This window comes from Pteropus alecto, unplaced genomic scaffold (genome assembly GCF_000325575.1).
Source record: "Pteropus alecto unplaced genomic scaffold, ASM32557v1 scaffold13, whole genome shotgun sequence".
Classification (NCBI taxonomy): Eukaryota; Metazoa; Chordata; class Mammalia; order Chiroptera; family Pteropodidae; genus Pteropus; species Pteropus alecto.
This window is the reverse complement of record NW_006434373.1, coordinates 1,918,625-1,940,984: the sequence shown is the minus strand read 5'-3', so window position 1 is coordinate 1,940,984 and position 22,360 is coordinate 1,918,625.

The following is a 22,360-nucleotide window of genomic DNA, read 5'->3' as shown; positions in this document are numbered from 1 at the left end:
CCTGTGTAGCCTCAGAAGGGTTGGTGTTTAAGTGGTTCACACTTCACTGGTGAGTGGGAGGATGTTTAAGTTTATGAAAGAATGATATTCTACTCTGGGAACTTGAAGGCCCAAGGTAAAAATCACACAAAGAATTCACTGATCCCTGCCCAAGTTTCTCTTTGCTGTTTGTTTGTTTGTTTGTTTGTTTTAGCCTCTATCTTTCTCCTGAGTCTGGTGACTCAGTGGCTACAGGAACATTTAAGAGCAAGACACTAAACAGCAGTGCAGAGTCAGCTCGGAATGGGTCATGAGAACCTATTGTTAAATTTTCAGGAATTTTATGAGTCCATTGTAATATATAGCCATTATTAAAACTTAAATTGTACTGTATAAACTCACAATTAAATAAATTATATGAACAACAAAGGTAATAAATACTCAAAACGTCACTTCAACTACATTTACTGTATTTTACTATTGTTCATACTCTTATAGTTATTTATGTCTATCATATGGTAAATATACTTACTATATGATGGCATACTCCCCAGGTTTCTTCCAAACTCTGCATTTAATAACATCACAATGACAGCTTGAAATCAGCTATGGTGGGAATATTCACACTGGAAACTGGCCAACATTACTGAGCAGGGCTCTCTCAACTCTCCATCCCCACTGGAGAGCCTGTTGTTAACACATTTACCAGCACACCACTGCAGTAACTCTGTTCTTTTTTTTAAAATTTAATTTTATTATTAGTTTCAAGTATACAGTACATTGGTTAGACATTTATAAGAGCTTATGAAACGATCCGCCTGATTACTCTATCTTACCTCTGGCTCCACACATAGCCATCACATTAATACTGACTGCATTCCCTATGCCGTGCTCTCCATCCCTGTGACCATCTATCAACTACTAATTTGTACTTTTTTAACCCTCCACCCCTTTCTCCCAGTCCCACCTCCACCCTCCACCCCTCTGGCTGTCACCAGATTGTCCTCAACATTTTTGATTATTTTGTTCTTTTTGTTCCTTAGATTCCATGTATAAGTGAAATCATATGGTATTAACCCCATTCTTTATACTAGAACTAGTGCTTACTTATCCAGAAGATATCCATGTGGGGTTGTTTTCCAAATGTGAGCATTAATTTGCATTGATTAATGTCATGACCCCAACCTCAGCCCAAGGTTCCAGGACTCACAAAGAAATGCCCCCTTGTGAACAAACTTCCTTCCTCAGCTGTCAGAAATTCTTTCTTTCCTCAGTCAAATCTCAATTTCCTCTAAACAAAGACCAAAACTTTGGTTAATAGTATTTCTAAATTTTGCAAACCATTTTATAAAAATTTTCACCTTACAGTTTTGAAATGACTACTTTCCAAAGAACAAGGCTATTCCAATGTAGCTTTTACTTCTCAGTAGGAATGTTGCAATTCAGTTCTTTTGTATGTTTAAGAAACTATGGATTTTGTAAGGTATGCATTTTCTATTCTTTTATTTGAAAATATTTATAATAGTAATTAACACCATACTCTGCAAAAAATGTTTAATATTTACTATAAAGGGAACAGTAGCTATGAATGCCCATTGCAATGTGATATTTTAAAGCATTCAAAATGGAGAGTACTATAGTTAAGAAACAAGACATTTTTGAAAATTAAATCATATACATATATCATTTATAACAAAACTAATATTCTCTAAGCTCAATATTTTAGTCTGAAAATTATGACACTGTGACTAGGAAAAAATATAAACAGCTAGCATAAGACAATCAAGAAGAAATGAGATAATAGTCTTCAGATGAAACAATTAAATATGAATTATGACATAATTACAGACCCCCCGATGGGTGAAGAAGAAAGCTACTGATGATATAATAGTGTTTTCTGTAATGTCTACTGCTGTTTAGGCTAAAAAGACATTTATTCCATTGCAAATTCTTCTATTTTGTTGTTTTAAAGTTTCTCAAATGTTCCTTTAGACTGGGGGTTTATGTGCTTTAATTGAGTCAGAAGTAATAATATTGAAAAAGTTTAATCAAAGTCCCAGTGGGTTTGTCCATCAGAATACTGTTCTTTTAAGAGCTCCACTGATAGTCATGGAAACATATAATTTCTCCCACTGTGGTTAAATTTAGCCATCATTTCAAATTATCAACAGTACAAATTTTGAAGTCACCAGGAACTTATTTTCTAAGCAGTTTGGTATAAAATTTATTTAAAAGTTGAAAAAAAGTAAATAGACTGTATCTACTTGTACAGGACTAATATAATTATGCTGACCTTAAGGATTAAAAACGTTTTTTGTCTTATATACTTTTATCAGTAGTAAAAGTGGTCAAAGTCACCACTTTAAAGGGAAAACTTAGTTTCTGGAATTATGCAGGTGAAAGTTGAGGGAAGAATTTGTTATGTTTACATATAAACATATTCATATGCACATTCATATACATAAACACCTGATTATAAACATACACATTTATACACATATTCATATTTATATACCTATTCACAGAAACACATTCATATATATATTCATAAATGTAAACACACACATATTGTATTTCTATTTGTATATGTATTCATGCTTATGTATATATATATATACATATAAATACACATATTCATAAACATTTATATATACATATATATTTATTTAATGCAAATACTGAAATAATACAAATATTCATACAAACAGCCATACCTATACAGATATATTCATATACATGAATGTATTCATGAACATATGCACATTCATGGACATATCCATGTACATACAGAGACAGATAAGTTGGTACATTTCGTGACTCATGCCATCAGAATCAGGTTATAGTGTTTGGAGAAATCAAATGCCACTGTAGCAGCTATTCAGATTTGTATTTTATTTACTTTTAAATTAGTGTTATAGTCATGAATTGTTGGCACACTCTGGCACCTGTACCCAATTTGATTTCTCAATGGCCCTGTTAGTAAATTTATCTACGATTGTGTTTGGCTTCCCTTAACTTCAGTAGATTAAGGGCAAAAATGTATATGATGGCTGATTCTGGATCTTTCATTTGTAAATTTATATTGTCTCTTTTAAAATAAAACATATTTAATGTAATTTATGGTTATTATAAAATGTGGGAAATAAGGCAAAATATGGATTGACAGGAGCTGTTGAGCTACTGAGATGGTTACTGCAGCTGTAGCATTCAAATGGAATAATGGTATATTTCTTTTTTTGTGATTATTATTTTATGATGCTGAGATCCTGGTTTTCTTCTAGCAGGGTTATAGCATAAGCATTTTCCAATGATATTAAAATTATTTGTCAACAGTTTGCAATGATTGTAAAACATTCCAGCATATAGCTGCCATCTAATTCACTTATTCCTGGTTTTATTATTGGGCATTTAGTTGCTTTCCATGTTTTGTGGTATCAGGATTATCTCACAGTGACCATCTTTGAATAAAGGATTATTTTGTAAGAATAGATTTTCAGAAGTAAAGTAACTGTGACAAGAGATACAAAACACTCTTAAAAATATTTTTTTAATTTTTCAATTACAATTGACATTCAATATTATTTTATATTAGTTTCAGATGTAAGGCATAGTGGTTAGACATTTATGTAATTTACATAGTGATCCCTATGATTAGTCTAGAACCCATCTGGCACTATACATAGTTATACAATATTATTGATTATATTCCCTATGTAATAATTTACATCCCCATGATTATAAATTGTAACTATCAATTTGTACCACTTAATCCCTTCCCTCTCTTCACCCATTCTTTTATCCGTCAACCATTAAAATGTTCTCTGTACCTATGAGTTTGTTTTTGTTTTGTTCATTTATTTTGTGTTTTAGATTTCACATATAAGTAAGATTATATGGTATTTGTCTTTCTCTGTCTGTCCTGTTTCACTCAGCATTATATCCTCTAGGTCCATCCATGTTGGCACAGATGGTAAGATTTCATTTTTTTTCAATAGTTGAGTAATATTCCATTGGGTATATGTACTACTTCTTCTTTATTCAGTCATCTACTGATGGACAGTTAGGTTGCTTCCATGTCTTGGCTATTATAAATAATGCTACAGTGAACATATGAATGCATATATCTTTTTGAATTAGTGTTTTAGGTATCTTCAAATAAATACCCAGAAGTGGGATTACTGGGTCCTTCTTTTTTAAAAAATTTTTATATTTTTATTTTCTCAATTATAGTTGACGTACAATATTATATTAGTTTCAGGTGTACAACACAGTGAACAGACATATAACTTATGAAGTGATTGCCCTGATAAACCAAGTACCCATCTGACACCATACATAGTTATTATAATACTACTGATTATATTCCCCATGTTATACTCTACATCCCCATGACTATTTTATAACTACCAATTTGTATCTCTTAAACCCCTCCCCCTTCACCCATCTCCCCACCCCAGAAACTCACAACTATCAAAATGATCTCTGTATCTATGATCTTGTTTCTGTTGTTTGTTTATCCTGTTCTCTAGATTCCACATATAACATTTCCTGACTTACTCTACTCAGCAAAATATCCTCTAGATCCATCTGTGTTGCAGATGGCAAGATTTTATTCTTTTTTATGGCTGAGTAATATTCCATTGCATATATATACCACTTCTTCTTTATCCGTTTCCTTATTGATAGACATCCAGAATGCCTTCATTTCATGGCTACTGTAAATAATGATGCAATGAATATATGGATTTACATGTCCTTTCAAAGTTGTGTTTTGGGTTTCTTCAGATAAATACCCTGAAGTGGGATAACTAGGTCCTTCTTTGTCTCTTGTAATAAATAGCCTTTGTTTTAAAGTCTATTTTGTCTGGTGTAAGTATTGCTACTCCAGCTTTTGTTTTGTTTGTTTCTATTTTTATGAAATATCTTTTTTCATCCCTTTACTTTCAGTCTATGTGTGTCTTTTGGTCTGAAGTGAGTCTCTTGTAGACAGCATATGTAAAGGGCTTGTTTTCTTATCCTATTTTATGATTGAAACATTTAATTCATTTACATTATGAGTAATTGTTGCTATATATGTAGTTATTGCCATTTTATTATTCATTTTTTTAATCTTTTTTTCATTTTTCTTCTTCTTAAAGAAGTCCCTCTAACATTTCCTGTAATACTGGCTTGGTGACAATGAACTCCTTTAGCGTTTTCTTATCTGGGAAGCTCTTTATCTGTCCTTCAATTCTAAATGATAACTTTGCTGGGTAGAGTAATCTTGGTTGTAGGTCCTTGCTTTTCATCACTTTAAATATTTCTTGCTAATCCCTTCTGGCCTGCAAAGTTTCTGTTGAGAAATTAGTTGACAGTCTTATGGGAGCTCTCTTACAGGTGACTCACTGCTTTTCTCTTGCTGCTTTAAAGATTCTTTGTCTTTAAACTTTGGTGTTTTAATTGTGATGTGTCTTGGTGTTGGCTTCTTTGGGTTCATCTTGTTTGGGACTCTCTGCACTTCCCGGGCTATGTGTCTATTTCCTTCCCCAGGTTAGGGAAGTTTTCAGTCATTATTTCTTGAAATAGATTTTCAATTCCTTGCTATCTCTCTTCTCCTTCTGGTATCCCTATGATGTGAATTTTAGTATGCTTGATGTTGTCCCAGAAGCATCTTAAACTATCCTCATTTTTTGTATTTTTTTTTTCTTTTTGCTGTTCTAATTGGGTGTTTCTGCAACTTTATCTTCTAAATTGCTGATTTGACCCTCTGCTTCATCTAATCTATTGTTGATTCCTCTTAAGATATTCTTATTTTAGTTATTGTAGTCTTTATTTCTGATTGTTTTTTGTTTTGTTTTGTTTTCTACTTCTACTTTTATGTTTTTTATCTCTTTGTTAAAGTTCTCACTAAGTTCATTTACTCTTCCCTAAGTTCATTGAGCATTCTTATAACCAGTGTTTTGAACTCTGCATCTGGTAGTTTGCTTGTCTCCATTTTTTTTTTTTTCCTGGAGCTTTGTTTTGTTCTTTCATTTGGGACATGTTTCTTTTCACATTTTGGCTGGAGCTTTGTTTGTTACTGTGTAATAGGTAGGGCTGCTATGTCTCCTAGTCTTAGTACTGAGTGACTTTATACAGTAGGTGTGCTGTCCCAGTGGCACAGTCTTCCTGGTCACCTGAGCCAGGTGCTCCAGGTATGCCCCTTGTATGGGTTGTAGATGAGCCTTGTTTGCTATTTGCTCATCAATGGGAGGGATTGACCCTTGGGCTAATTGGTTGTGATGACTAGCCATGACCAATGGAGGAATTGTTGTGCATGGGCTGACCCTACAGAGCAGGATTTACTTTAGCAGAGGTCTGGTGCTTGCCTTCTGCCCTTTGGGTATGTCATCCTCATGTGTGACCCCGGGTGGTGCTCTGGCTAAGACCGAAGCTGGCCAGCAGGCATGCAGGCTGTGGACTCCTGGGAGGGACCCGGCCGCAGACCAATTTCAGCTGCAGCCTGTGCCCTGCCCAGGGCTACCTGGCAAGAGCCACCAATCAATCTGCAGATGACTGCCACCCATGCTGGGCTTGGAAGTGCCTTGAGAGGCCAAGCCGCAAATTGAGGCTGGCTGCTGCTAGTGCCAGGCGTGGGGCTGCTTAGCAAGAGGTACAGGACATGCTGAAGCCAGATGCTGCTTGTTTAGATTTTGCAATCCTTTGAGAAATTTTAGGAAAGTCTGCAGCATGAGTCAAAATAGGCTGTTTGTATGGGAAATCTACTGAGAGAGGCTTGGGTGGGCCCACAGTTTGGGAGAGAATAGGGTTTCGTGGAATTACCAGGGCGGTGTGACCAGTGTTAGCTAAGTTGATGGAGACTCAGATATGGCACCCACCTGGGTCTGCAAGCTGGAGGAGGAGGGCTCACCAAAGGAACTCTGCCCTCTGCCCTCTGCCCTCTGCCCTCTGCCAGCACTTCTGTCTGGGAGAAAGCTGCCTCCCCAGCCCTCACCCTGAACCCAGACAACTCAGTTGCTCCCCGTATGTCCCAGTGCCTTTTAAGCTGCTGCCCCATTGCTGGACCTCAGAGAAAGTGAGTCCATCACTGAGTAAGTTTGCATGTGGATCCCTTAAGAGGAAGGTCTGTGATACCCTTAGCTCTCCATCTCACTCAGCCACAATCTCCACTGATTTTCACAGTCAGAGTTGTGGTGATTTCTCTTTCCAGCACTGGAACCCTGGGCTGGGGAGCCCAATGTGGGGCCGGGACCCCTCGCTCTTCCAGGGGAACCTCCACAGCAGAAATATTTCTGCCAATTTTCAACCATCACATGAGGATGTGGGACCAGTTTGCATCTCTGTCCCTCCTACCAGGCTCGGGGTAGTCTCTTCTGTGTGTCCCCAGTTGTAGGACTTCTGTTCAGCTGGACTTCAGGCGACTCCCAATGATGGCTATTCTGTAGTTTAGTTATAATTTTGATATGGTTGAGAGGAGGTGAGCACAGCATTTACCTACTGTGCCATCTTGACAGGAACTCAGATATGAACACATTTAAGGCTTCTGATATATTGCCAAATTGTTTCCCTCCCCCAACCAGTGGTTTGATTTTTCACCTCCACTGGCAATGTGTGAGCCCATATCTTGCATGTTTTTGAACTTGGCAGTGTTTCTAAGTACCTCGACTCTAGCACTGAGGTTCATGGATCATCCTCTGTTTTTCCCATCATCAGCTTGTTGGTGGGTGGGTGTGGGAGGCACTTTTGTTTTCTATATGATTATACCATTTCAAACCCTCCAGAGATCCAGGTAAGATTTTTCTCAACCTGCCCATTCCATGTTCTGAGCCCTGGGGAAGCCAGGTTCTTTCTGGGTGCTTTCTCATGATCTTCTCTGGTTTTAACTCATGCTTCTGCTAAATTTGCTCAGTTTTTAAATTTTTTTTCATTATTTATCAGTTGTTGTATTCCATGTTGACCTAGATAGGAAACTCAAGCCCTTCTTTGGCTTCCTAAAAGCAAGCAAACAAGAGTCCAATCCCTTCTTAGAAAGAGAAGAGCAGTTGGAATATGGGGTGGGCATGGGGCTGCATTGAAGAAAGACAGATTTCCAACTGAATATTAGACATGGCTCGGGGCGGACCTCTGGGTCTCAGCCAGGGCCTTTTCATCTGGTCCTGCTCCTCTGTCCTCTCCTCTCTCCCCGTTCCTTCAGGGTCTCTTACTCACCTCCAAATTCCTCTCACTATATGCATAGCATCGTACTTCCTCTTTAACTTGCCCCCAGTGGTCTCAAGGTCAGCCCTTTATATCAAAGAGTCAAAGAACTCTATGGGACAAAAGACCTTCTCTTGAACAAGCTCTACCCACTTTAGAAGGGAGTTGAGATTCTAGTGGCAGTAAAATTTGATGAATAATATAGTACTTCTTCTAATCTTAGGGTAATGATTTTCAGAGTTATAGGCATTTAGTGGCACTGACCACTAAATGTCTGCTTTTCCTCTTCTATTCCCTCCCTCCATCTCTTTCCTTATAGAATTTAAGTTCTCTCTCAGGCGAGTGCCTACTTCATAAGGTTGTAAAATGGTCTGCTTTAGATTTCATCATTTTATAAACAAATACAAAATAAAAGTCCTGGTGAAGTATGAGTGTGGAGATGAGTATGAAGGACTGAAGGCCACTGGCTTTCCTCCTCATGGTTTGGAAGTGAGGGTGATATTTAAAGACTAGAGTCTTGGGAAAGATAGAGGGAAGATGCTATAAAATGACGGGGATAAAATAAGAGTAATGAAGATAACTCATCTTCCCTATGAGATATGAATCAGGTTGTCTTAGCAGTTGCTTCCAATTTGTAGGCTATGGGTTAAAACGGCTTTTTAACATGGGTCCCTAGATCAGCAAGCAGGGTGGACCTCCCAGGGAACTTGTTATGAATGCAGAGTTTCAGGTCTGGCTTGGCCCCTGATGGCCTGAATCAGAGCTCTTGGTGCAGCCGCAGGGTTGTGAATTTACCTAGGGCTCCAGGTGCAGTTGCCACACCCTCTAGTCTGAGCATCACAGGGCTAATGATAGCAGTCCTGCCTCTCCTGGAAGATGGGGCTTTGGGCTTTGCTGGCAGACTGTGTTGGACCGTGTCTGTGACATGTGGCTGTGATGTGTGGATTGAGTGGATTCCCCTGTCTTGTTGCATTCTGTAGTTTCTTTGACGGTAGTTGAGATGTTCAGAAGGATGCTGGGGACAGCACACTCCACAGGAGTATCACTCGTAATGGTTCATGATGACAGAGCTGGCACCTTTTTATGTAATTACAGTCCGTACTTACTCATTATATTCTACTTAGCTAGATCTATACTTCAAGTAGATGTAGGACATAATATGGGAATATTGTGTATGTATAATGCATATGTGTGTATCCACCCACATTCAATACCTACGCAGATAATACCTTCTAATAATGTGGTATACCAGATTTTTAATCAAAGCATCCCTTTGTCAGGGTACAAAACTAATTGTGTTGTTGTGTGTTGGAGGTCAAAGTTGTTATAATAAAACATCCATCTTGGAGCTTTTTAGAGGAACCTGTTTAAAAAGGTTAAAGTGGGTAATTATCACACCCTAATTTACAACTACTTGGCAATAAGAGTTGCTTTTCAATGAACCATTTATTCATGATCCGCTGCTCCACACTGCAGGATTCTTCTTGACTAGGTTAGGAAATGTAATTAATAAATGATAGGATTATTTATGGTTCATGGTGCCAGATTGGGAAATACAATGATATACAGAATGAGCTAAAAATTATTCTCACAAGCAGCCTAGCAGAATTTAATCCATGGATTGAATTGTCATAACACTTGGTATAGTAAAGTGAATTCTGGATGGAGTTCTGGGATGTTTCTGCATGTTGACCTTACTCTTTTTTGTGCTGATAGAAAGCAGTCATGTTCCTTCCAAAACAAAGTTAAGGAGCAACCTGTATGTCTTTGTCTGAGTGTGTCTAGATGTTCTTTTTGTTCGTTTTTTTTTTTTTGGACAGGAGGAAGAGTAAAAGGATGTTCCTATGATTACCTAATACAGGAACTCTCTCTAAATGATGGTTCTAAACATAAATTAGGACTCAGATTAGAATCATAACAAAAAAAGAAACTTGACATACTCAGAAAATGTGACTTCATATTATAAAGTGAGAACAATTCAGCCTGTGCCACCAAGTTTTTCCAAAAATGATTTTTTTTTTGCATAAAAGCAAATATTTATAATGGTGTTTGTTCTCTAAGTCTCCCAGGATGTGGTACATAGGAAATACTTAGTAAGCAACATGTGTCGTTGAAAATCGAGACTTATTTTGACCACATAAGATGCCAGAGCTCTAGCTTGTCTCTCTGGGGACTGTCTCGGAAGACTGGAAACAAGCCATAGGATTTGCATACTTCCATTAGTACCTGACTCCAAGATGGCCATGACCACAGCAGTGACGGCAGTTGCGATAGCCACTGTAACTCTGATTCATCGAGTTTCTGAGATGTGCCAAGCACTTTGCTGTATATTTTGTGATTTGCATAGTTTATCCTCACTACACCCTGGAAGGTAACTGATGCTATTCCAGCTCCAGATGAGAAATTTGGGCTCAAAACTTAAGCGATGTGTCCAGTGTGTCACAGCTTCTGTAGAACAGAATAAATTGAGGCTCAGGATCTAAGAGCAATGACCTCATCTAAGAATACATAAAATGTGCATTGTTAGTGAGCCACCCACTGCGCTAGGCACTTACTTCTTCATGCACTTTTATAGTGTAACCTGCATGCTACCCCAAGAAGTAGGCTTTATGTAATTTATATTTATATGTTATTAGTAGTAGTAAAAAGGAGGGTCCCTGAGTGGTGGGAAATGACAAGACTACAAAGGAAAGACAACACACATCTGATATTGTCCTCTCATTTATGGTACATGGAAGAAGCTGACAGGAAGGTACCTGGAACCCTAGTCTAGAAAGGGCTTCATCTAGGTCAGTGGTTCTCAATTCTTTTCAGCCCAGTACTTCTCCCATTATTACAAATAATTTGGAATGTCCGTTTTCTACCTGGACTGAGTTGACTAGAATCTCTTCCCCGCACCCCATTCAGGTCCGTCAGGAACTTGTGTGTGTGACTTATTTGGAAATTGGGTCTTTGCAATGCAGTTTGTTAAGATGAGGTCATACTGGGGTAGGATGTGCCCTAATCTAAGGACTGGTGTCTTTATAAATAGACATTTATGTGAATGTCTCATTCAAAAATCATGCAGGAATAGGAGCAGATCTTACTCACGTGGGGATCTGAGGACATTCAGGGGTAGTTAGGATCTCTTGTCTCTATCACTGAGTGCCAGAGAATATCCAAACATGGTCACAGTGAAAACCAGTCCCACATGTCTCCAAATGCCCCCTCCAGAGTGTGCACCAGCTTCTCTGAGAAATGCATATGTAGGTACTGTTAGTGGTGCCAGGATGTGCTCATCATCCCATTTGAGAAGGGCTGTGAGATGCTTTGGGGTTTGGAATCATGATAAGAGTGGATGCATGATTTTGTTTTGTTATGAGCATTACTTCAAAATTCTTTTGGGTAGGGTCGCTTGTTAGGTGACTCTGCAGCCAGTGGGACCGTTTTCCTAGCTCCTGAAAAGCAGGTTCAGGCCAAGCGAAGAATACCCAGAGCTCTTAGGCATAGCATCTCCATAGACGAGGCTCTGGAGATGCAGTCGTGGAACTTGGCATATATAGGGTTCTGTTACTGCCTGAGTTTTAAATTGATACTTACAAAATCCTGTTTGGAAAAGAGAGTTGTAGATATGTATACATCCTTCTCCAGCTGCGGTTCAGATAGGGAGGTTGAGAAATGACCTCATTGAATGTGGGAGTCAGCTCTTCATTGCCATGAACTATGCTGAATCTCCCTTTCATGACACATGTTGCATTTGTGGGATTATACCGCACACCTATGCTGTTTAGAGACACTGCAGAATTTTCTGGCTTTATTCTTGTACTTAACAAACATAAAAATATTCTGTTCTGACAGGGCTAAAAAACACAAGTGCTTTTATGTCAGAAATAGTTACACTTAATTTTGAATTGTTCAGGTAGAAATGATACAGTTTGTGAATCAGACATCGATTTCCATTCCTTCTTGACTTGCCAGTATTTTCTCAATTTTATTCCTTAGCAGCTTTACTCAATTAGGAACAGCAGCTGGAGAAATAAAATTAAAGTTGTTCGTGACATTAGGTTTTAAAGTTCTGGTAAAATGGTTGATGGGTAATGAAGTGTACATGTGATAAAAATGGATGATTGGGATTTGATTTAGCCATGCCCTTCCCGTTCTTAGAGAATTGATGGTTTAGATGCCCTAAGTATTATTCTATGTAATGGAATAACGTGCAGCTTTTTTGACAGACAGAGCAATATTTCTTTACCCCAAAGTCTATCATTGTGGCTTTTGAGCTTCACTTAATATTTTGAATAATGAAATAGAAGGATCTTTGTTTGGCAGCTTGAGAGTAGAACATCACTGAGAGATGAAAGTGCTGGAGTTAATCAGGCTGAATAGCACTGACATTTGCAAGAAGAGATTGTGGGTGAATTAGGATAGAGATGTTCTTAAAGTTGAACTGATTCATCTGTGATTTTAAAGAAAGAAAAAATTTAAAAGCACAATTAAGTTTTCCTGGAAGTATTTTTCTCCATGGAATTGAATTTCTGCATCTGATTCCAAAACCGGTATATTACAACAACGCAGTTCACGAAGAATCTTAGATGTGAGCGAACTAAAAGGAACAGTTTGGAAGTCTTTCCATGTATTTTTTTTCGTTACCAAATTCATTATTTTAGGTGTAGAAGGGATATTTGAGTTTCATTTCTGATCCATTCAACATTAAGTTGTTACTTAAGTTCAAAAACAATCTCCTAGAGAGGCATCTATCTGCTCTCCCCTAAATGAGCTGCAGTGCTGGGGCTGGAGCCTCTGTTTTTTTCTGACGTTGGTCGATACTTCAGAGCCTCTGTTTTGATTTGGATGCTCGTTTTCGGGTAGGAGATTCAATTCTGTCAATTAAAGTAGAACACCTGCTTTTTCTCTGATTTTTCAGTAGATTTACATTTTGAAAAGCAAAGCAGGTGCTTGAATTTTGTAGCATTATAATGAAATGGAAAATTGTCAATGTCACCAAAGTGATTGAAAAATTTCCAAAATGAAGTTGAATTCATGAAATATTATGAAGCTGTGAGACCAAAATTCCAACATGGCTTTCAAGGAGAGATTCAGCCAGGGAGCGCAGTGGAAGAATTTGGAGAGACTGATTCTTTATGTACCAAAACCCTAGGACTTTATGAGTTTTCTGGGGGGGAGGGGTTAAAAAAAAAAGGAGCGTCAGGATGCAATTTTATGTAGTATGTTTAATATAGCATTTGTGAATAGCAAATTGTCAGGAACTCTTAGGAGTGCTATTATATCTGTGATTCTGGAGCCAGGAAGAGAGAGATATGGGAAATTGCAGCAATTACAGTCCCATCTCATTGATTAACGCCGATTGCAAAATAGTCACGAAAATATTGGCATTGCAGCTTCAGTCTGTTTTACCTAATGACGTGCATGCCAATCAAACCGGATTTATCAAAGGAAGACATTAAAACAACAGACGCAGCACCATGTAACATCTCAGTCTATGAAACTTAATGTACATAAGACAAACTCCGGCAAATCTTTCCTGAACGAATCTCTTCCCGATTCCGATGTTTAATTTGCAATCACTGTTTCTTGGCTTAATCACAAGACACAAAGACAGTTAACTTTAAAACGCTACGTGTTTTGATATGTAAAAAAGCTGTCAAATTGGATGGTCCTGTTAAAGTCATATAGAGAATCATTGGAAAGACAAAACCTGAAAGCCATATAATATCTTCCCTGGAAAGAATAATTAGTTCAGGAATTATGTTTCTATTTATGTACCTTTTCACTAAAAATGAGAGGTTGTACTTTGATGAAGTTCCTGAGCATATGAAGGTTGTTTACGTTTCCAGGTTTTATTTTCTAAGTCTTGTTTCACAAGAACACTTGTTTTGTATCAGGTAGCGACATTGGATCCCTATCATTATGTTCTGTACCTTGTCTTATATCTCATTCTTTATTTGTCCTATAACTTGTCCATATCCTCTGCAGGAACACTTTTGGTCAAAGAAAAACTGTAGAAATAAAATTCAAAGCATTTGGCAAAGCTTTCCTTACTTATCTCGCTTTTCTGCCCTGTATGAACGTAAATACAAATTTATGTTGAATCAAGAGTGACAGGGATTTGGAAAGATAATGAGACCCTTTTCTTCTTGACCTTTATGTGGTAATTGTAGGATATCATTAGATTTCTGGAAAGATTCTTCTTAAAATTGTGAATCTACTAGATGTATTTGGTTGGTATTCAGGAAAAATGAAAGAAAGTTCTTGAAAACATTGTAGTACCCAGACCTAGAGAAAGCTCATTAAAACTCGGTTATTTAGTTTGTTGTTGACTTAAAGCTAAGAGTAGTCGTGGACAAGAAGTAAGCCAGTCTTACGCCAGTGCACCTCAAAGAGGGTTGGGTGTAAATAAAACCAGTGGCCTTTATTTCAAGCCAAGGAACCACCAGAGAAGCCTTGGAGAGGCCTGGCCTGATCCTCCCCTGCCCACACCTGATCTTCTGCCTCCAGAACTGCGAGAGAATGAAGTTCTGCTGTTTTAGCCACCCAGTCTGTGATGCTCTGTTACAGCAGCCCCAGAACACTAACACATCTACTCTACAGAGAAATATTCTAGGGTGCATAATGTATTTATCCATATAGTGGTAGATAATGTTTGACAATCCCTCAGATACAGTTGATCTAAATTTTTTTGCTTATGCTTTTCACTTCCTTCAAAACTTTTTCTTAACTGAAAGTACTTAGCACAAAAGGTAAGTGCTTACTGCATTCATGAGTGATTCTTAGCTTTTTAATCTTTGCTTCCCATTTATTATTATTCTTTCAGAGATTTTGTTAAAACCTTTAAAAAAATAAACTTTATAAAGCTTTTGTATCTTGCCCTGGAAAGAAAAACCCATTCCCGATTCCTGAGGTGACCGACTGCAGGACATGAATTCTTTGAGGCTTTTAGGCTGTTTATGGTCATCATTATTATTACCATCTTCAGCGCTTTCTCATTCCTGTTCATGCCCAATTGTGTCTCTGCCTTAGTTCAGAAATAGAAAGAGAGGCGCTGGATGCAGAGGAGGTCTAGAGGCCTGTGCTCTTCTCTTTCTGGTCCTCTCCCTGCTTAGACTGGGTGCTTTGAAAGCTGCATATGTCGAAAACACAGAAACAGAATCATACTTAGTCTGCAAAATTCCTGCTAAGCTTTTCAGTAATGCCCAATTTCAAAGAAAGGAAAGCCAGAAGAGCTAGCGTGGCTTGGTCTTGTCACATTGTCCAGGGTTTTTGGAATTTTTTTCTTAACTTTGCTTTGCTGCCTAATATCTTGGACAGTCTCTTAGAAGGATGAATCCTGAAAGCTCTTGATGCACCCACCAGCATCCAAGTGAAGTCTGTGATTTAGATTCTTCTTTTTTCCCTTTGAGTTGGTGCAGCAGCGTTGGTTATATGACAAGCATTTTGGGGAAGATTATTAAGTGATTCAATGCTACTTTACCTTCTGGAGCTACTAGGGGAGATTCTTTACAGAAGAGCTAGAGTGGTTAATTAAAATGTTAATAAGATTTGGTGTATGATTAAAGAGGAAATGTATGTGGAATTTGGAGTGAAGGGAAAGTAGGGCCACAGGAAATTGTCAGTGGTTCATGGAACAGGCAGCCAGTTAGGAGGAGGATTCAGCTGCCTTACTACAAATGTCTCTTCTCCCCAACCACCACCAACTCTGGCTGATTCTAACTTCCCTTCATCACTCTGACACAGCCATCTACCCTCATCCCACATTCTCGTGACTGGTCACTGGCCTCATCCTTCACCTGTATTCATATTATGCTTCAACTGCTAAATTTCCAACACGCTTTTCTCTCTTTTTCCACCTGAATTTGGAATTTAAAATACTTGACCTCCACCCTGCTTCTGTGTTGTGCAATGAGCCTGTCCGACTGTCCGACACACCCAGGAATATAGGCCCTTGGCTGTAGCAGCAGGCTTATAATGTCTCAGGAGTTCCACAGTTTCTTTCTTTCTTTCTTTTTTTTTCTGGAAAACATTTGCTGCCGTTTTGACTTTCAGCATAATTGAGACAACATCTTGATGTGCATCAACTCCAAGGCCATCTCACTTCAGGTAGATGAAAATGTCACTTGGGTCTAATTAAACGATTGATTTGAAACAATGTTCAGAAAACAGCTCCAAAGACACTGTGTTCTCTAAGGCTCGATAAGTTGCGCCTGCCCTCCAAAGCTAGGATCGCCCCCACAGTGGCTCCTTCCGCCTCCCTAGGCACTTGAACAACTCTCCATCAAGGTACCAACCCATAGAAACCTTGTTGCTCTTTATCAGGAAACATTACTCTCTGAATAGCTCAGACTGTTGAATAAGTAGAGAGAAGGCGCCATCAGAACACACTCGCTGCAGCATTTCAAATGTCTTTTAGTGTTATATTTGTTGGTGAAATGAGCCACCATCCCCTGAAAGGCAGCGGTATTCACCCTGATGGGCACCTCTGTCCTGACACTGAAGCTCTGAGGGCAGCAGAGACATCTTTTATATTAGCATCACAAAATGCTCACCTCTGATCAGCAGAAGAAAGTATGCTATAGTCGCAGGAGCTGGCATCTGCCTAGCTCTGACCTTACCAGAGTAGTCTTTTTCATTCCCAGTTTTTCTGTTTTTAATATGAGAGTAACAACTTGTCCCACCTCCTTCACAAGGTTGTCTTACAGGATCAAAGAAGAAAAACCAGAGTTAGGCTATTATGTGTTGTATAGTCAGATGTATTTGGGTGGGGTGGGGGCTTGTCTGTCCTTGGTCGTTACACAGAGCGGGTGTTAATTAATTATATATTGATTCAATCCATGTCCCTATTTCTGCTTCTCCATGTACCTAACTATCTCTCTCCACTTGGGTTCTCCGACAGCAGTGACAGGAGGCCACAATTTTACTCTAGTTCTCCATGGCTATGGAATTTTAGTAGATGTTCCCCAGAGCCACCAGTCTCCTTCTGTCCAGACCCATATGTGTGTTTGTCCCCAGCCTGTGTTGAAATCCCTTTTCTGGTTGGAAAGTCAGGCAAACTTTACTATACTGAGAACTCTGTCTTTGTGTAGCTTAAAAAATGCATTTGCTTAGTTAGTGCTGACCTCCTTGGGTGCATTATCTGCCTGTATTCTTCCCTTTTCTGCAGGGTCCCTCTGAGGGAAATGCTCACCTGCTCCTCTCCCCTGCTCTCCACCGCCCGCCCCTTCCTTACTATTCTGGAGTCTTCAGATGGGCCTTGATCAGAGTCTCATTTCTGCAGTGGTGCCCTGGTCCCATGAATCTCACGACACACACACATCCGTAAGAGAAATGCCGTTGACCCAAAAATTTGCTCTTGGAGCTGTAAAATTTACTCCAAAGAAACAGGAGAAGCCTTGCAGAAACCTGTTTTTAATCGTAAAGAGTCTGGCAAAACCAATCGCAATGTATATTTGCATTGTAAAGATGGAGCAACTATGGGGTGAAATGAATAATGGAAGGGCAATGTAGATATCATTCCAAAAAGAGTTCAAACATTCAAACATTTTTGTTAATAATATGTAAAAACGGTTCTCATTTTAAGTTCTGCCATTTTCCAACAGTATTAACTGCCCACGCACAGACATGCAATAGACTGCCTGCCATACCCTCAGGCAGTAATACATATCATTGGTACTTTTGAATGTGTGATGAAGCTTGCCCCACAGGACCAGGACCATCTTGTCAACCCTTTGCCTGGAACAAGAACCAGAGGGGGATGGAACGAACTTGGGCTTCCACAGCTTTGGCATTTAGTTGCATGACCTGGACCAGTGAACTATTTTCTAGTTGCTTCCTATGCATACCTACCTGGCAGGCAGTAGTGAATACCTCACACAGAGCCTCCTCTCTCTTCACAGCCTCTCCAGGCAGCATTCATCCATTCTTTCCCTGTCATTCCTGTGGTGGAAGCATCCACATCCTAATAAAGTCTCCTCCCTTCGTCACAGTTTCCGCTGAACCTGACGCAGCTTCAGTACTTTTCGATGTAAGGTTCTTAAACCGACGTCCAACTACACTTAGAAAATTGATGCTTTAGGGAAGGCCACGGAATTCCTGAAATTGTGTGAAGTTTAGTGTCTATGTATATTTTCTGGGGAGAAAATTCAAAACTATCATCCGATTTTCCCAAAATGTTCGGACCATGCTTCCCTGGCACATGTTTCCTCTGGAAGGAATGTAGAGCGTATTCACATGTGAGGTGTTCTGTGAATCTGTGGCTCCAAACCTTGAATCCCAAGATCTGGGGTCAAAGTTTTCTGGATATAGGAAAGGATGGTAGTCAAGACTGCCCCTGTCCCTTTTTTAAAATCTGAGACATGTAACTTTTTTCTGTGTTTAATTAATGGAATACAGTTAGATATGGTTGCGGTGGTTAATTTTATATGCCAACTTGATCAGGCCCTGGTTTCCAGATATTTGGTTAAACACTAGTCTAGATGTTGCTGTGGAAGTATTTTTCAGACATGATTAACATTTAAATCAGTCGACGTTGAGTAAAGCAGATTGTCCTCCCTGATGTGGGTGGGCCTCATCCAATCAGTGGAAGGTCTTAAGAGAAAAAAACCTGAGGTCCCACTCAGAAGAGGGAATTCTGTCAGCAGACTGCCTTTGGATTCAAGTGCTGCAACATCAACTCTTCTCTGGGGCTCCAACCTGCAGCCTGCCCTGCAAAATTCATACTTGCCAGCCCCCATAATCTCCTGAGCCAATTCCTTAAACTAAATCTCTCTCTCTCTCTCTCTCTCTCTCTCCATACACACAAACAGACACATACACACACATACACCACACTATTGCTTCTGTTTCTCTGGAAATCTCTGACTAATACATGGTCCCATTTTTTTTCCTATTAATATTTATTAGTAATTACTAAAATGCTAAGTATTTCGCATATACTATTTAATTCTCAAAATAACTCTATGAGATGGTAATGGCCCAATTCTGGGGCCAGGAAGAGGAGTCGAGTCAGTCTGAACCTTCTTTTCTGTAATTCTTAGTGGAATAGGGAGCCGATTGCATGCCTGAGTTTCTGGGTCGTACCGATTACCTTCATTAGGGAAGAATTTGTTTTGCCTAAAGCTATAAAATATCAAAGTATGCTCATTTCCTGCTTTGTGTCAGTACGAATTTTCTCAGACTTTCTCCAGCTCCATTGTGAGCCTTCTTTTCTAGACTACCACTTCCAAAAGTAAAGAAGAGTGAGCTCGATTTGACTAGCAGGAAGCCTTTTGGAGGCCCTGTCTCCTTTGCAACGTGGCCCCTGTTCCACCTACACAAGGCTGCCCACTTCCTCTCCCATCTTGGTCCTGGCAGGAGGGAATGCTTCCCTGGAGAGCCTCACCATCGCATTGGGCTCCTCTGGACATGGCGCATGGCTAGCTTATGCTCATGAAAGGCAGAGATTGATTTGGCATAAGTTCAGCTGTACAATTACTCCCACTGGGATGTTGAGTTCTCTTTCCTGGCCAAAGGACTTGGCAGAGCCTGGACCCCATGGGGAGGTGAGGGTGCCTCAGTCACCTCTTCTGTCAAGCAGACATCTCCAACACTACTCACCCACATTGACCACACACTTGAGCCTGACACTCCCCTCATCATCCAATTATGCCTGGAACACGGAGAGGAAGAATGCAGCCACTGCAGAGACAGGAAGGGGAACACCAGGAGTTCTTCCCGGCCCCTCCTGCCCCCCTGCTGCATCCTGGCGAACTGCCAGCCCTCCCAGATGACAAGCAAAGCAGGCCTCTCTTCTCATTTATTCTTGGGTCGTTACTGTACAGAAACACTGGGACAATGTGAGCAGGGTTTGGCAGACGCTCTTGGCTTCAGGATTGTTCTAAATACCGGATTTAGCATTGCTGGGTGGCACTGGAGGAGTGCACATTTGATTCTGTCATATGAAGGACAAATGTGCAGCCACCACCACAAGGTTTGGGCCTCCAAGGGTGAGCAAGTCACATTGAAGTTGTTCCTAAATGCCTAGATCACAGGAAGTAGTGCTTGGCTCCTTCAGGGAAGAAGCCGGCTGTGAAAAACGAGGGCGTCAGGGTAATTGGCAGGGTGGTAACATCAAGGGGACAAAGGGTGGCCGAGAGTTACAGAGTGCTTCCTGTGTGCCAGGAGTCTTTAGAATGCACCATCTTACTTGATGTCAACCACCACCTTCTGACACACATTATGTTGTTATATTTCTTTTCCCCCCAAAGGAAATGTGGCATGGAAGGTGGAGACTTTTGTCTTTTGCAATCTGTGGCAGTCTTTTGCACAGCTCTCTTTGGCTTCCTAAAGGAATCTTTGCTCCAGACAAATGGGTTTACTCTACCAAGTGGGGTTTGGGCATTCCTTTCTTCATGGCTCTGCTCACAAGCTGGGTTACTCCTACATCATACTTTTCCCAGTCCACCATGTCCCTTACCTTTTCACACCTGCACTTTGAGATCCAGGTTTTGTTTTGAATCCTCCTTCAAGCCTTCTCTCACCAAGGTAGCTATTTCATCCTTGTTCCTTCTCCATGGCAGCCTGATATTGTTGTGCACTATCCCCTGCCATGATGTATGTCCCTACCTGGTTACCTCCTGGCCTGCATGCTCTCGGGTCCCACAAGCTATGGTTTGTGTTTCTTTGCGGTGTCTGGCACAAGTGCCAGTGCTCAGTAAAAAATGAATACTAACTGACATAAGCTGTAGCATGGCAACAGAGGGATAAGGACAGGAGTAGCCAACTTCATGAATGGCAGGCCAGGAGAGCAGGGTCATACCAATACAGTCAGCCACTGTGAGGGCATGCTGACCACTGAGTCCTGGACTTCTTCCCTGGACCCCATGGGGGAGGCGAGGGAACCTCAGTCACCTCTTCTGTCAAGCAGACATCTCCAACGCTACTCACCCACACTGACCACACACTTGAGCCTGACACTCCCCTCATCATCCAGTTATGCCTGGAACAAGGCATTATCCCTTCGGGTCAATAGGATCCTCATTATACTTTACATATGGCTCCTCAACATGCAGTCGGGCAAATTAGAAAGTCATTGTATATCTTGTGAGAAGTACATATTTTCAAAAAGGAACCAATCAGAAAATCTAACTGGGCACTGACTGTATAGGTGTCATGGCTCTAGAAGTAAACCTCTTATTTCAGGTAACTTAGAATGTAGTATGCTCGTAGGATAGGATTCAAGCAGACAGATGTGGTGGTTCAGCACTAGCAGGGTGGCTCTGTGAGCAGTCAAGACCATTTATTAAGCCGCTCACTCTGTGAATGGCAGAGATACCAAGATGCGTAAGTCTGTCCTGACCTTTAAGTCTAGAAGGGAGTTACACACAAATGGCTTCTTTAAGCAAACTCAACCTTGCAGGATACTGATGAGCTCAAGTTTAGAATGACTGCATGACGCAGTTTATGAAGGCTCTGCCTCACCCTTTTTTCTGTCCCACCAAATTTCTCCTGAATTATTTCCTCCTTCACTACCTTTATTAATTAGAGTTATTTTGCTGCAAATAACAAAAACCAAATCTGGCTAATTTAAACAGAAAAAGGGTTTTATTTCGGGCTGATTCGAAGGAAAGAGTCAAGAACCAGGTTCTGATAGAGACAGAAGCCAGAGCAGCTCTCGGGTCTGGGTAGGGAGAAAATGAGCACTTGTGTGGTGTGCTGCTGGGAGGATAAAGGGGCCTCTGCCCCTTTCTTGTCGCCTCTTTCTATCTTGCCACACCCTGCTCAAAGCTCAAAGTCACAGGAGAGAGACTTTGATTGATCTGGCTTTGATAAGTGTCCACTCCTGGCCAGGGGAGGACCATCACCTTGATTACCAGTGACCTGGTGACTTTTTGTGCCCATGGCAGAGGTGAGGATCTAGAAAAAGCCTAAGGTGTATGGCGATGGGGTATGGGGTGGAGAAGAGCAACTCTAGTTAAGAGGAAGGAAAGAAAATGAGCTGATCTATGACAATATTAAGTTTGGGATAGAACATCAGGTGGAGAATGTCAGTTAGCAGTTAGCTTGGAGATCAGGAGAGGGTTCTGGACGATTGGGCATCATGTTAGAAGGTAGCAGACAATGAGAAAATGGGTAAGATTATACAAGGAAATTAAACAGAATGAGGACAGAACTCTGGGAGAACTGTGACACTGAGTAATTGCCAAAATAATAGAGCAAGTCAAGGTCAGAGGGAGTT